Genomic DNA, 16,255 nt, shown 5'->3' with positions numbered 1-16,255 from the left:
CATCACTTACAGGAAGAAGTCATCACCCTTTGCTGAGTTATTCATTCTAGGTCAAATTATCTGCTGGTGTCATAGAGCAGAAATTGCTTGAGGCCAGTGGAGCTCTGTCTAACTATACCAATGGAAAATTTGACAGTTTGTGCTTGTTTCCTTGCAGCTTGCTAAACATTGCAAAGGTGAGGGCTAACAAAATTGAATGACTTGGAAGGAACAGCCACTGAGAAGCCTAACTAAGATTTATTACATTTACACTGTCCTACTCTTGAGAGGAGAAATTGATGAAAGTTCCTAATGCTTTGTCTGGTGAAATGACAGCATTGTGTATATCTAGGCTCCAAAACTCTGTTCCCCTAGAATTTGTGTCATGATGGTCACAAAAAGGCTATAAAACAAATCTTAACCCATCTGTTTTGGGGAAAAAAAGCTGTAAGTCAAAAGGAAGGCAAATCAGACATTGGTCTGATTTGCACAATCATTTTCAGCTGTGGCAACTACTCTGTGTAATGATTGTGTAAATCAGGCCATTATGGTTTGCTTCACAATTGGCTATTCCATAACCCAATTCCTGCGTGGAGGTTATTATGTCTGCTGAAACCAATGAGGGTGGGTTGTTTCCATGTGTAACAAACTACCCAGAATCTATGGACTGTTTTAAATTTGTACAACAATCCATCTTTGCTGGGTTGAGACAACAGGACAACCTATAAATGGGTTGGGTTATGGAATGAGCTTCTGTAGAAACCAGATATGTGCTGGAAACCATGGTAAATAATTGTGTGAATTTGTCCACTGGGTTGGATCCAGACCTAGTCATGCTTAGAGCAGAACTACAGAAATCAACAGGACTCAAGTTACTTATGACTGTTTTATTTCCAGATGCTTTCAATGGATGCATTCTACCCTAAGCATGACTTAATCTAGGTTCAACTCAGTGTGCTTGAATTTTTAGACACTGGGCTGGTTTGCATAATCAAGCAAGCCTCTGTTGCATAGTAGTGTCAATATCTTTGTCATCAGTCAGTCTCAGAGAAGTGGCTCAGAAAACCTCCCAGTGAGCTTCAGTGGTTGGGTGGTGTAGGAATTAATTAACTGATTGATTGATTAAAAGGGGGAAGGGAACTTTGTGGCATCAGTAGATGGGAAGTCACTGATAAGGAAGAGGAAGGTTGGAGACAGCACTAGCAAGACTGCAAAGAACAGCATGAAATTTTGGCTGCCCTTGTCAGGTGGTTCTGTGGCACCTTAGGCAAACCATATTGACTGGTCTGGAATCACAACAGTCTGCCCCATGAACAAGCTATTCTCAACAAGCCTACTATAAGCGATGGCTTCTCAAGCCTACTATAAGCCATGCTGACATGAACAAGACTCGAAGCCCTTTAGGGTTTATCATGTTCTTCACCCCCAGTAAGTGACCGAGTTGCATGACCTGACCACCCGTCATAAAATGTTACCCACAATTTGTGGTGACATGTGAACTTGAACTTTTCTCCCCAGACAGTGACTGGGGAGAAAAACCCTGGAGAACCACTGCCAATCCATGTTGACAGTACTGAGTTAGGTGGGCCATAGTCTGACTCTAAAAAGGGAAGTTTTCTATGTTCCTAATGGTTCATTCATTTTTAGAATGAATGGAAAATAAGATGAATGAACCAAACTTAAAACTCAAGAAATGAAGACAGAACAAAATGACAGGTGTGTCCATTCTGATTAACTGGAACCAGATACATGGGATGAATTATGAAAAAGTATTTATGGGATCTTCAGGTAGAAACCGCAATAAAAGAATAGCCGGAGCATGCCTTTATTTCCTGTTGCTAGAACCTTTTTGTGTCCCTTTCTGACTCAGCTACATTAAGTGCTAGTCTGGGAAATTTAGCAGTACTTACATTCATTCAGTGCTGAATACCGATACTTCAGAAAAATACGGAGGCAAAGCCAGTGGGGGAAGATAGCTGTGGAAGCTTTCTTTTTCCTTGAACAACTTCTACAAAATGTGTGCTGGGGAAAGTTTTTCTTTATTTCCGTGAGCCTCACAAAATAAATCTTAGTGCTAAAATTGAAGCAAAAGAAAAGTCACGCAGTTCCCTAATGGGTAAGGGCAATAGGAGTATCTCAAGGGGAAAGGAAAGGTAGCTGCTATGTTGTTTCTCTAGGATGCAGTTCCTTCAAGTTTAACTGAATAGCAAATTTATTGTTGACTCCCCAAGGACTTACCCTCACTGCACACAGCCAGGTTTATAGCTAAATCCACATATGCCATTGGATGTCAAAGTTATTGCTGTACTACACTTTTGACGATGCTTCAGCAGAATTCCACTGGCACAAGGACTCAAACAGAGCCAGGTTGGGGTGTGGTGGAGAAGGATAGGGAGTTACAATCCTAAGCTTCCTCACAAGTCAATCCCCCTCCCAGCAATAACACAAAGCTATCACAGCAAAAGAGGCAATGCTATCACAGCAATTGCCCCTGAAGTCAATGGAAGGCCCCCAAGAGCTCCCTTCCTGCCTATTCCTTCTCAGCCCCTTTGCCATGATAATTATTTCCACATTCCATGCACTGCAGTTCTACGCATTGTCCAGGTGCCCCTCATGTGCTCTCTGCATGCCACCTCATATCCAGAATTACTGGCACTCTGTCATTGTTTGGCACGGACAGTGATTTCAAGCTACCAGAACTTCTAGGGTTCTGGGGTGGCATGGAAACCATACCTACCACCCACTCTTGCTGGGTTCAGACAAGTAACCCACTTTCACTGTAGATAACTATGAAATGTGGTGGGATATGACCAGATCATGTAATGGGGTGGAGGCGGGGAGGGGAGGGGGGAGAAACCACCACAGTTTCTTTTTCTCCCCTGATCAGACAAATCCACTCAATGCCTTGCTAAGCAAAATGGCTATTCTAGCCCTCTCTTTCTCATCCATTACAGTAGGATCATTGTTTCAAGAACATTGTGTGTTCCTCTTTTAATGCAGAAGCACCAGGACATAACACTGGTTTCTTTTTGCATGGTGGTGGCACCCTATAATCCTCTCTCTTCCCAATTACATACAAGTCATATCCAGTAATTTCTTTACTCTTCATTTTGTATGATAGCTAAACATTTCATGTGTAGACACACTCTTATATAACAGTCGAGGCAACTTTTATAGTGGATATAGACTAGAATTCATGGGTGCAAAGAAACATTCTTACTATCAGTCTAGCACCAGATTAAGAGAACATTTGCATGGCTAATACTTCCATAATCTAAAAAGAGGATGTGAACAAAGTATAATGAGATTGGTTTCCTTAGCTGGTATGATGGCAAGTCACTGAAAAAAGGCATACCTCTTCATCTTACCACACTAGCCAATGGTAGATATGGTCACCTTTTGGACAATAGTAGTTTTGCCGCTATTGTCCTGGGAGCTTGCAAATCAATATAATAAGAACAGCAGCAATTTTTATATTTAGAAATGTGCTGAGACACTATTATTAACACCACATATTAAACAATACTATGCTATTCTATGCCTTTCTTCTTTGATTCCAACCAAAGCCTTCATTTATTGTTTCTTTGTCAGAAAGGAAGTTATTGAATGGGTGATTAAAGACATAAGTAAAATATGTTTGTACGTCATGCATATTCAACTCACAAATACCATCTGCTGTCTTCCTTGGTTACCTCCATGCACAGTATCCAGTTTGCAATGTATGACAAAAGGGCAAATTCCTTTTTCTCTCATCTCTTTCTTTCATTTCAATTTAACAAATAGCAACAGCAGCACTAGGCTTCACAGTACAGTTTAATTACAGTTTTTTATTAGTGAAAGACAGAGTAGTACAAAATCAGTTCTTTTTTTTATTATTTCCTGGACCTTCAGGAATAGCAGCCCAGCAACTATGAATTACTTTGTTTAGGATAAATGTTTCAATCCTAAGGATGAATCTGGCCATCCAGGGACAAAATCTGAGGATGAAGCCTAAAACAGACATTACTTTGAATCCATATCTAGCAGCCATGCCTTTTTTCTCGCTTTTTTATTCTGGAGTAGGTGGACCAGCCACAAGCAAAGCCTGATATGGGATGGGTGTTTAAGAGCTATTTTAATACTACCTTACTTCTGCATTCCCTTTGCTAAAATGCAGAATTAGATAGAGTTGTTTTTTAAGATGGAGCTTGCAGGAAAATGGCACCTCGTTTGGACATACCTGTTGGAGTGACTGTATCACACTGTTTCATTGTTAAGCCCACCCCTAAAGGAAGAACAGCTACTTTTCAGTACAAATCACAATCTACAAAGCTTTCTCTGTGTCACTGTCTGGATGGTGCCACATTTCAATGAATCCAAGGGAACTGCAGCCAACTGATTATATTTGTACTGAAGGTATCTTACATCTCAGGCTCAAAAGTCAAGGGGAATTGACATACAAAGAACATTCTATAGAGGGGAAAAATCAATCTTCCAGGCGCATACAACTTGTTGCTGACTGTATTCAGTCTAGGCACTCTAAGAACTGAAATAGACGACTAGCTTCCACCCACCCTATACTACGCATTCTTAACAGGATTTATCAGCTTTCATTGCTCTCTTCTATTAAATTACCCTATGGCAGACAATCTACCTAGAATCTTAGATCTTTTCCTTTGATCTGGCTCCCCTAATTCTCAGGAATTCTTTCCCTAAGCTTACATTTGTGCACTTAAGTATGTTCACACCCACAGATATCCTTGGCATCTCTTTTGCTGTTATGCTTTGAAACATCTAATGTAGTACTCTGGGAACGAAACTATACAGAGAACTGATTTCCTTGATATGGCAGCCCATCTAGGTTAAATAATATTTGGAAGGCTGCAGTGCACACTGGCCAACATTGTGAATATGCAGCCCCTGCAGGGATCAGTTGAAGGCTTAACAATCTTTAACTGTTCAGCAGACTATGGGTTATGCGAGGGTTGTGTAGCCTTCAAATAACCCAGGTTCCCTACCCTGGAGTTGTATATACATAAGGGTGGGTGGCATACATCGCAGCTCCTTGAGGGATGGTTAACCACAGAGAAGTACTATGTCATGATGTTCAGGGTGTCCACTTATATCTAAACTAAAAAGAGGAAACATACAGTACCACCAAAAGAGAAGACAAAAGAGGGCAGCATTTCAAATGTGCCAAACAATATGTATACTATCATTCCATTACATTTATATCCTGCTTTTTCTTCTTTTTGCAAGGAACGCAAGGCAGCTTACACAGTCCTGTGCTCCATTTTATGCTCACAAGAACTCTCTGAGGGACATTAGACTGAGAGTAAGAGATTAGCCCAAAGCAACCTCTTGAGCTGCATGGCTGAGTGGGGACTGGAACCCAGATCTCCCAGGTCCCCAGACCAAGAGTGTAACCACCGCACCACAGTGACTTTCCAGTATGGAGGCAAATGTGAAAATAATTAATGTATTTTTGATAGAAATGCAATACAGCTGATCACAGTGGACTTTCTCATGGCCCACCCTTTTCTGCAGGGAGGAAGAACAATTTTCAGGGGTTGACCAAATCTCCATGCGGTACTGAATTGGGGCTGTTGTGCACTCAGAATTGTACTAGTCTTGTGAAGCACACTTTTGTAAAAGTGCGCTTAATCTAACGTGTACTTTGGCCCTGAATGAGACCAGTTTTGCAGTCTTTCTTCCCAGCATGTAATTCATCATATTTTGCCTCACAAATGGACAAGTGCAAGTGGTGAGCCTGCATACATAGATCCTGCCTTTTGCCATGCTATCATGGAAACTTGCCATAAAGGAAGCGCACTCTTATTTCCATATAATGTTAAGTGAAGAGAGCTAATTAAAGTTAGCAATCTGCAGAAAAACAAAATAATTGATTCTCGCTCCCCACATAGCAGCTTAGTGTGCAGGGTGCTAATTTTTGTGTGTCTGTTTGCTTGCTTTGCTACAAATTGGCAATGGAACATACATCATGGCCTCTTTACCTGGTTGCTGCAAAGACACAGCGATGGAAGTGTTGCTTTGAGAACTGAAATTCAAAGGCAGGAAGAAGCTTGGAGCAGAAGATTTAATGTTATGCTGGGTTGTAGAATCACAATCTCTTTTTTCAGTGCAAGAGCTGCTTCATGAAGTTTCAGAATCACATGTTGTATCCAGTAATGTAGAATGGACACCAACAACATTTCAGCCTTCTCTCCATGTGTTAACCTTCCAAATCTAATCCATGTTGGAAGACTCTTTGGAACAGAATTGGGGCTATGAACAGTGGACCACAGGGTGTAGAATGAGAAAGGAAATCCCTGTTCCAGGAACAGAAGTCTGCTCACTGGATTTAGCCATGAACCACAACTCTTAGGCAGATCTTATAGCCGTACAGCAATGGAACCAATGACCTAGGGAAGTTGGGGCCTCTCCCACACTAGAGGCATTCAAGATGCAACTGCACTGTCATCTGAGAGAGATGGTTTAACTTGGGATACTGCACTGAGAGGGAGTTGGACCAGGTGGCCCTCTGGTCCCATCCAACTCTACTATTTTATGATTCTATGAACTGCAGTTCTCCGGGCCCGTTCCCCTTCATTATAGCTGGTACTCCCAGCATGCTCTGAGTACTGCATGGACTGCATCAGAGATTCATTATGCAAAATATCCCATGCTATCTGTCACAGCTAATAGTCATTAATACACTTAATAACCATTGATAGATGTACTCAAGTTAGGCAGATTCTTGGAAGAAAGTTGTATCAATGATGATTAGTTATGTTGGTAAAATTGAGTCTAAAGCCATTAGTGCTAATGTGCAAGGTCTTCTGGCAATGACTTCTGTAAGGTGATATTCTGTCTTATGCACTTGAATTACTTCCCTTTGCTTCTGTACCTAATACCCATTAATTTTACATGAAAGATCATTCTTAGTGTGTGGGGAGGAATTGGGGGAATTAATTTATCTCCATTTGTTCCCTGCACACTTACAATTTTATAAATTTTGTAGCTTTGGTAACCTCTCAAAGTTGAATTTGTAAAATACTTTCAAGACTTCTAGGGGTACAATTGCCTCATATACTATATATTTTGATTAACAAAGCTTAGACTAGTATGAGAAGATAAACCCTTGGCATGCTACAGTTAAGAAATAGAGTCTAGGTTTTAAAAGTTCAGCTGGGATTTGCTGTACAAAGAGCAGAGCTCACTGACTCTCTGATAGCTTGTTAACTGTGTGCTTTATTCTGCGTCAGCAAGCAAGCTATTCCCCGTTTAAGGCATTCACAGGACCTGAACATGAACCAAGCTCGCTCCTAGATAGTGCCCCAAGATTAGGCAATGTTTTGAAATAGAGTTGAACATACGTCTTCCATCCTCTGAGGAGTAAGCTATCATTAGTTCTACAAACAGAAAGGAAGAACATGCATTTCCCAGAGAAAAAGGTCCCTGTTTCAGCATATCAAGTCAAAACATCTTAGCAACCTTGTAGTATGCCTTGTTTGCTTTAGCTGCTTATCTCAGGCTACTGAAGGAATCCCTTTCCACTCAATGTTCAGACCACCAAGTGGCTAATGTAAAGCAACTTGCAATACGTAATATCACACCCATACAAAAACTGGATTTTCCATATGACAGAGTCTGACCTGGAGAGATACAGGGTCAGCCTGGTTCTTTCCTCCTGTGAAAGCCAGTGACAAAGGAGACTGCCCAAGTTTGGTGCTCAGCTAGGGATGGAAGAACACCACAATTTCATTTCTGACCGCATCTTCTTTCTATCACCCTTCTTGAATTTGCTCGTTATTTTTTTCTCCTTGTTCTGAATGATGTAGCACTGTACTCATACCTTTCGTTGTCATCTCATATATAGCTGGTTTGTAAAACTTTGGCATCTAAGTAGCTGTGTTGGCCCTGATGGTTTTGTTTCCTGAGTTTCAGCAATGTCATCAGATCACCTGTCAACAAGTGCTACCACGTGTCCTATACGGCCAGTTGTACAGCCATGCACACACCCACGCATCTAAGGGATCTCTTAACATATGGTTGCACCACATCTAGGCAGATTTGGTCCCAGTGTGCATGCATGCAGGCACTCATATCACACATGCACACAAAGCAGGGATGTTGGTTTATTAAGCATAAATTAAAGTATGCCTATGGGCAGTCATGGAAAATTAGGTCATTGCAATAATCACAGGGAATCTCTTGAACAAATTCTAATTTGGCTGAATTTCTTAAAGCAATAGCGTCATGTAATGCTAAACACTGGGTGAAATACCTCTTCTGCCCTGTGCCAAGCAGATTGGCAACACGTGCGCTTTTCAATAATATTCATTATCCTAAATCATTGGTTGTTTTCAGTAACTATGAAAAGAGCAGAAGGAATCTGATCTATTTTACTAAAAAAAAAGACATTGTCTAGGAGTAGGGCATGTCATTGAGAGCTATGTACCATTTGCTGTATTAACAGCAAAGCTGATGGATTCAGGATGGAGAGTGACCTGATAGTTTGGCATAGAGGTTCTTTTCATTAATCTACAAATATTGAGATTATGTTCCAAAAGGCACTCTTTATTTTTGCAGCTTGAGAGATCATAAACACAGTAGATTGGATCATAGTTAAATACAGTAGATCCTTTCAAATAAATGGGAACTATTTTAGTCGTGATTACTGTAAATCCTAGTGGGCTGGATCAAGATGTAAGAGTTAACCCATTACAATCAATGCAGTTTAATGTAATCATGACTAACTTGTTCCATTGGTTTATACTCCAAGGATGAATGTAAATTTGGACCAAGCCTATAGAATTTTTGCAGATTTATTCACCTATCCATAATAACTTGGATGAAAAATTAGTTCAATCATTACTGGAAGGCAAAAAGAAGACAAGGATCTTTAGATATATGCAGGTTGGATATCACAGAGTGAAATAGATAAAATTGAGGTAAATGCTAAACACAGATATTACGTGTATTCTGAAGTGGACATGCCCCCATGAGAAAAGGGACTTCTGAATGTGATTTTGAAGGTAATTGGTGTCCCTTGAAAAGTTGCCTGCAGGTCTACTCTAGGTACTGCACCAAAGATGCTCCATTCATTCATTACATTTCTGTATCACTTGACATCCAAAGCTTCCTGGATGGTTTACAAAGATTTAAACTACCCAAATAGATATACAGCAATAAAATGAGGCCAACAATTAATTTATAAAACATACTTTATGCATAAAGTCTGTGACTATTACCTTTCATTACAACCATTTCAAGATATCCCAGTTTTGCAGCACGCTCATACTTCTGAGAAACCTGAAGTTGTGCATTTCCCTCCATAAAAACGGAGCACAGCTGTTCATCGCTTTCAAGTTTTCTCACCATGAAATCCTGTGAAATCCATCTAAAAAGTGTTTCCCCCCATTTATTTATTTATTTTAGTGGGGGTGGGGGAGAAAATGTTGCTGCATATTATTTTTAAAGATGTTCCCAAAGTGTAGCTTTTACAGGCAATGAAGTACAGAAACTAATCTTGGGATTTTGTAGACTCTTCTGGTACACATGGATCATGGAGGGAACATCTCTTTCAGCCTGAGGACTGCATTCATTCTAGAAAAGTTCTAGAAGGTCCTATTTTAGTAGTAGATGGAGCCAATAACCAAAGGATGGGGTCACAAACACACCAAGTCCAAGCATATTTAACTTTAAGTGTTTTCTGCTAGTAATTAAGCTTCAAGAAAAGCAGCATTTTGACCATTTAGAATGCAATCCAATTGGGATGCCTATGAAGCCCCCAAACTCAGAAAGCTACAGGCATGGATCAGGAGTTATTTTCAGCTCGCAGTACTCCTACCCTGTATTTTTGCTACATTGGCTTTTTTTGTCTATCTGGCTAAAGCATCTCACTGGGGGTGGGAATGAAGTTGGAGTGACTTCAGGATATCCCAAATCCTGGCTTCCCCAGTCTCTTCCTTTCCCTGCATCCACAAAGCCCCTCTTTTATTTCTCTCTGAAGTAACTTTCCTGACCTTGAAGAGCAGCTGGAGCAGTCCTCGCTACACGAGTTACAAAGCATGGGAGGAGATGGACTTGGAGCTAATTTCCAGCTCAGAGATCAGACTGCTGTGTCCAGTCATGGATCTGGGAATCTGAAAGAATCTGTTGCCCTACAGATGCTGCCTAGGGACCATAGCATCACTGTCTCCAAGTAGGGAAAGGAATGTGAAAAAACTGGAAAATCACATGTTTTATCAGGAAAAAGAAGCATGGTCCTCTGGGGATCCCAAAGGGCCAGATATGACCCTCAGGAGGCCTGAGGTTACCTGGCAAAGACACAGTCTTCAGAGAAAGAGCTTATGAATATAGGCCACTTTGACAGTGTAGGGACCGACAAGAAAGGTGTGGCAACCGTGTCATCTTTGACAGGTATGAAAGAAGACCCAGAACAAATGATGATACAGCAGCGTTTGAGGTTTTGTAACCAACAAGATTCACAGAAAAGTTCTAAACTCTGATCTTGTACATAACTGTAAAAAGGGGGAAAACACAGGATTTTAAGAATATTTATTGTGCATGATTCTGTATTTATTTTTATACTTCACAGTAAGCACAGATATGTAGGCATCTATAGAATAAAGGATATGTGCTTTAGCATACCCTGAGCATTTGTCATGTCTGAAAGCCACCAAGTGCCAGGATATTAACATAATGTATGAAGTGACTTCTGCAAGGATTTGATATGAAGCCTAGGATCCAAGTATGAACCACTTAGCACTTAATTAGAAAGGTGGCAACCGCTCATTTGCCAGGTCTTCTTCAATGGTTCCAGCAAATATCTACTGAAGAGTCTTTCACAAACAGAGAAATGACAACTATCTGAGGAAATGACTGCTGGGATTCATTTTTAGAACCAATTTTTCCCCTCTATTATGTTGTTATTTTACTGATAGTCATTGGCACAGACAGAAAGCTCCCAGGTGTGAGGCTGACAGACAATGCACATTGAGGAGATCAAAGAAAGGTAATAACAAAAGGAATTCAAATTTGGTTGTTACCCTACCCTAACTTCCCACTTTTTGGCATATCAGGCACTTTGAAAAGGTCATTATATACAGTGAATTAGATGCAAATATTTTTTACTGCAAGATGTCTCAGCTGCTACTGTTAACTTGGAAATGAATGGGACAAAAACCTTTCTTGGGAAACTGCTATTATGTAAAGACAACCTTATGTAAAGACAACCCTCTTCTCTTGTGTGCTGTGTGACAGAAGACCTACTCACATGGTTCCTTCAAAGTACATTTTGGCCAAGAAAAAACTTGCTGGTGTTAGTTTCCAGCATCTGATCCAGTTTATGGAGAGGCAGTTACATGCAACCATGTTGGTGCATGAGAGAGGCAGCATTAGGCATGCTACTGCAAACTATGTTGCTGTTATCTGTCATCAGGCCGTTTCTGACTTAGGATAACCCTATGAATGAATGCCCTCAAAAATGTCCTATCATGGGCAGCCCTGCTCAGCTTGTCTAAATTCAGAGCTGTGGCTTCTGTTATAGTCAATTCAACTCATATTTGGTGATGGTCGGTAGAGAAATTATGAAACTTAAATGTGAAGGGTATCTACATTTTGTATGCTTTTGATGGGGCACGTTATGTTATGACCTGTGTCACAAGGACCTCCTCTTGCTCTCCTCCCCTCTCCAGCTCACATGCACCCTCAGAACAGCTCCAGAGGATCCCCCGATGCTCTGGAGCAGATCTGTGGGTCCTTGGGTGGGGGGAATGGAAGCTGAAGGAGCAATGAATTGATTGACAGGGAGAAAATAACTCAGGTGGGCAGCGTGGGCTACAACCCATTGGGATTCTTTTGCACTATTTATTTATATATCACCATCACAGAACATGGTGTCTTAATAAACTGCAAAACGACTGATCCCTGCCCCAAGGCGCATACAGTGAAAATGCAGTCGAGGGACCAAAAGAGAGAACAGGGGAAAGAAGAGATCCAAGCTAAGCAGCAGCACAATGGTAACAACGATGATTAATTGCATGTACCCTTTTCCCTCTTGTGAGAATATATATTCATTGCAGTTCTATGTGCTTAGTTGTAGCCCGCCACAAACCAGATGCCCTACCAATGCTTTTGACTACAACTCCCATGATCCCTGACCATTGGCCATGAGGGGTAGGTCTGTTGGGAGCCAAAGCTCAGAACATCGGAGGCCACTGTGCTAGGCAAGCCTGCTGTGGGGAAGTGGTGCCAAAGGTTTCATAAGATGGTGAGTTCTGAGGAGGAATTCAAACGGATTAATGGCTTGAGCCAGAGCATGTTTAGATTCTAAACATTCCTGCAATTCGCAACATACTTCAGCCAACCATGATTTTTTTCTCTCTCGTCAATAGGATTGCACCATCTGGGAAGTGTCCAGCAAGCCACCTGTTCTGGGAAGCCGTTCCAAGAAGAGAGAGAGGCTGGACTGAGCTGAGGACAGCAGCCAGGTCAGGCAGCGTCCCGCTGGATTCATGGCCCTAAGTGGTGGTTTTCTGCTTCTGCCAGCTACTTTCCCTTTTGTTATTGTCCTCCATGAGTCTTGCCTTCTCGTGATGTGCCCAAAATATGACACTTTCAGTTTTGTCACTGTGCTCTCTGGCTTGATATGATTTAGGACTCACTTGTTCATCTTTCTGACTGTCCAAGGAACTCAAAAAGCTGTCTTCCAGCACTATATTTCAAGTACATCATTTTTTTTCTGCCAGCTTGCTTCGCTGTCCAGCTTTTATGGGAATGCAATAGCATGGATGATCTCGGCCTTGGTCTCCAGTGAAACATCCTTACACTTGATTAGCTTTTCTAGTTGTTTCATCACCGCCTTTCTGAGTCTCAAGTTTTCTAATTTCTTAGCTTTAATCTTGCTCTGAATTGATGACTGGGCCAAGGTAAGTAAAAACTTTTATAATTTTCATTACTTCACTGATGATGGTAAAGTTCTGTAATTCTTCTGTAGCCATGATCTTTATTTGCTTGCTGTTAATCTGCAGTCCTGCTTTTGCACTTTCTTCTTTCACTTTCATCAGGACTTGTTCCAGTTCATTGCTGTTTTCTGCCAGTAGTATGGTATCATTTGCTTATCTTAAATGTTTGATTTATCTTCCACCAATTTCACTCCTGCGTCCTCTGATTCTAATCCAGTTTTCCATATAATATGTTCTGTGTACATACTGAACATATAGGGAGGTAAAATGCACCATTTTCTGATGCCTTTTGCTGTAAGAAACCATTCTGTTTCTCCATATTCTGCCATAACTGTAGCTTCTCGTCCACAGAATAGGTTACATATAAGGGCAATCAAATGCTGAGGCTCACCCATTTTTTTTCCAGGACCATGCCTAGCTTCTTGTGATCCATGCAAAGGATTTGCTGTGGTTTATAAAGCATAGATTGAAATTTTGACATTCTTTGGTGTGCTCCGGTATCCAGCATATTTTTGTGCCCTGAGTGCCTCTTCTTTTTTTGCAATCCAGCTTGAACTTCAGGCATTTCATTCCATATAGGGTCATATTCTTTCAACGCCTTAAGCATCACTTGGCTTACATGGGAGATCAATGCAATGATCTCAGGATTGCTGCACTCCATAGCATCTCCTTTCTTGGGGATTGGAATGTATATTGAATGTTTCCAGTCTGAGGACCATTCTTCTGTTTTTCATATTTCTTGGCATAGTCTTGTTGGGATTTGTACTAATTCAGTCTTTGTGAATTGGAATAATTCTTTGGAAGTCTACCTGCTCTGGGTGCTTTATTCCTTCTAAGTACTTTCAGAGCAACTTTCATTTTTCTTTCTAATATTGCAGGCTCTTCTTCATAAGCTTCCTTTTGAAGGAGTTTCTTATCCTTTTATCTCTTCGGTATAGTTCTTTCCGGTATAATTTCAACCTTCTCTTTATTTTCATTTGACCTTCTAGGATGTTCCCTTTTAGTTTTTTAGCACCCCTCATTTAGGTTCGAATTTCCCTGTGATTTCTTGGGTCTTCTGTAAGAGGTCTCTTGTTTTTTCTCTTTTTTTGTTCTGTTCTACATTTTGCCACATTTTTAGAGCTGCTGAAAAGTTGCATTCAGGATTCTGACTATATTCTTGAAACCTTTTGCCTTTGCTTCATGTTTGTCCATAGTAATTTCAAATTTTTTATCTGTCATTAATCTAGATTTTTCTTTGCTTTTGCTACAATAAGTTTAGTCTTTTTGCATTCTTTCCTAATAATGTCTCTAGTTGCAGTCCAAAATTCTTCTGGCTTCTGATCAATTGAGTTCAGTAATGCAAATCTGTTCTTTATGTGGACTATAAATTTCTCAGGAATGTTATCTCAGCTGTATTTTGGCACTATGTTTGTTTTAGTGATCTTTTCCAGCTTCATTCTGATTTTTTAATATTAAGAGTTCACAGTCACTACCACAATCTGTTCCTGGTCCTGTTTTGGCAGCAAGAATACAGCTTCTCCATCTTCTATTTCCAATTATGTAGTCTATTTGATTCCTGTATTGTCCATCTGGCAATGTCCATATATGCAATTGTCTGATTGGTTGCCTGAAACCAAAATCAGATGGTTGGCTTCTCAGACTTCCGTGAGTCATTTTTCTGCTTTGCTTCTGACTGAAGATCAAATTTCCCTCAAAGAATTGATTCTGCTCCCCCCCACCCCCACTATTACATTCCAGTCACCTAGGATTATATGTGTTGTTCTGGTATATTATCAATTTCTCTTGAATGCTTGCATAACGTTTTTCTATTTCTTCTCAGCATCTGTTTTTGGAGTATAGACTTGAATGATGGTCATGTTGACAGGTGTTCCGAGAATTCTCATTGATAGGAATTGGCCAGACCTTGCATTTTGCTCCTTCCTGCCCATTCAACATCTTGTCTCAGTAGCAGAGTTTCTGCATTTCTTCTGAATTTGTCATTTCCAGAGTAAAATGCTCTGGGTTTGTCTGGCTGAAAATTTCAATTCTGATCCACTTTACTTCACTCACACCAAGCACTGTGATATTTAACAATTCAGTTTCTTGCTTTATGGTCTCCAGATTGCCTTGATTCATATGTCTCAGGTTCCAAGTTGCAATTGTATGTGTTATGCAGCACTGGACTTTTCTTTCACCTCTTTGCATGTCCACCATGGGCATTTCTTTTGACTTTGATCTAAATGCACTGTTAGTGATAGCAGTATTTGTACTGGTCCTTTGCTCTTCGCCAGTAGCTAGTTGAGTGCTTTCTGACCTAGGACTCTCACACTTTGGCACAATCCCTTGTTTAATATTTGGATTGTTTCTTCATATGGTTCACACAGTGAGAATATTCAGAAGTGGGTTATCATTGCTGCCTTTTGTGCAGTACTAACCAGATATAGCTTGAGCATCACTGCCATTGTTGGTCAAAGATCCTCTGCTAGTGTTGCCTTCAACTACCTCTGCTGCCCTGTAATTGTCTCTCAGGAATTTTTCCTGCTGCCATCATTACCAATTCTCTTCTGCTGATGTGACTGCTACTCCAGAAGAGAGTAGATGCACCTAAATCTTGGGTGACCCTGCTAGGAGAACTGCCTAATGAGAGCTCCTGAACTCCTGACTCATGGAGTTCCTCATGTCTTCTCTGACACTTTCAAACCTTCTTATCATACTTCAATGTGTATCCAAGAGGGGGACAGCAAACTATGGGCGTGTATTTAATCGTCTCTTTAAAAGGGAGTTAAAATATGCTCAGCTGGATTAGGCCCATGGCTATTTTGAACCGTTGCTGCTTGGTGTCAAAAGATGAAGTAAATTCCAGCTTCAAGGTTCACGAGCAGGGCCAGGAGCCGTCTTAGTCCAGGCGTTTGCCACAGCCAGATGCTGGGATGAAATATGTCCCAAGAAATCCTACATTGTGGGAAACATTACAGGGGTTCCAAGAGCACCTTCTCTCAGTCTCATATAGTGAATGTAGATGCGCCCTGCATGCTTACCAGAGAATAGCCCTAGAAGCCTTATGGAATGGTAGGATTCTGTTTTTAGTAAACACATCTAGCCGGGGTGGGGAAGGGAAATCTGCAGAGGCACCTCAGGAAGCCTCTCTGTCCATTCTCTCCTCACTTCTGCCAATGGCATGCTCAGCCCCCAACTGCTCGGCTTTGTTCCTTCCCTGTCATCTCTGCTGTGGCCCCTTGTATTGCTAACATGTTGTCTCTGGTGCTTTTCTTGGCCCCCTCCACTTTCAGCTTCTTGGCTTCCTATTGGGCAGGAATGGGCAAGTTCCAGGGCCCTAGAATTCC

General features: G+C 41.0%; 1 long non-coding RNA gene across 1 annotated transcript in view; it reads left to right on the top strand.

Moving 5' to 3' along the window:
• LOC123027929 overlaps positions 1-14,218 on the top strand; it is a 41,171-nt gene extending 26,953 nt beyond the window's left edge. The window contains exons 2-3 of the long non-coding RNA XR_006415595.1: positions 12,062-12,235; positions 12,360-14,218. This is a non-coding gene — a long non-coding RNA (uncharacterized LOC123027929). The remainder of the gene's footprint in view (positions 1-12,061; positions 12,236-12,359) is intronic.
• Positions 14,219-16,255: the final 2,037 nt, after the last annotated feature.

Source organism: Varanus komodoensis, unplaced genomic scaffold, assembly GCF_004798865.1.
Source record: "Varanus komodoensis strain SLA01 unplaced genomic scaffold, ASM479886v1 scaffold1, whole genome shotgun sequence".
Lineage (NCBI taxonomy): Eukaryota > Metazoa > Chordata > Lepidosauria > Squamata > Varanidae > Varanus > Varanus komodoensis.
Note: the sequence above shows the minus strand (reverse complement) of the source record. Positions and strands in the feature narration are given on the sequence as shown.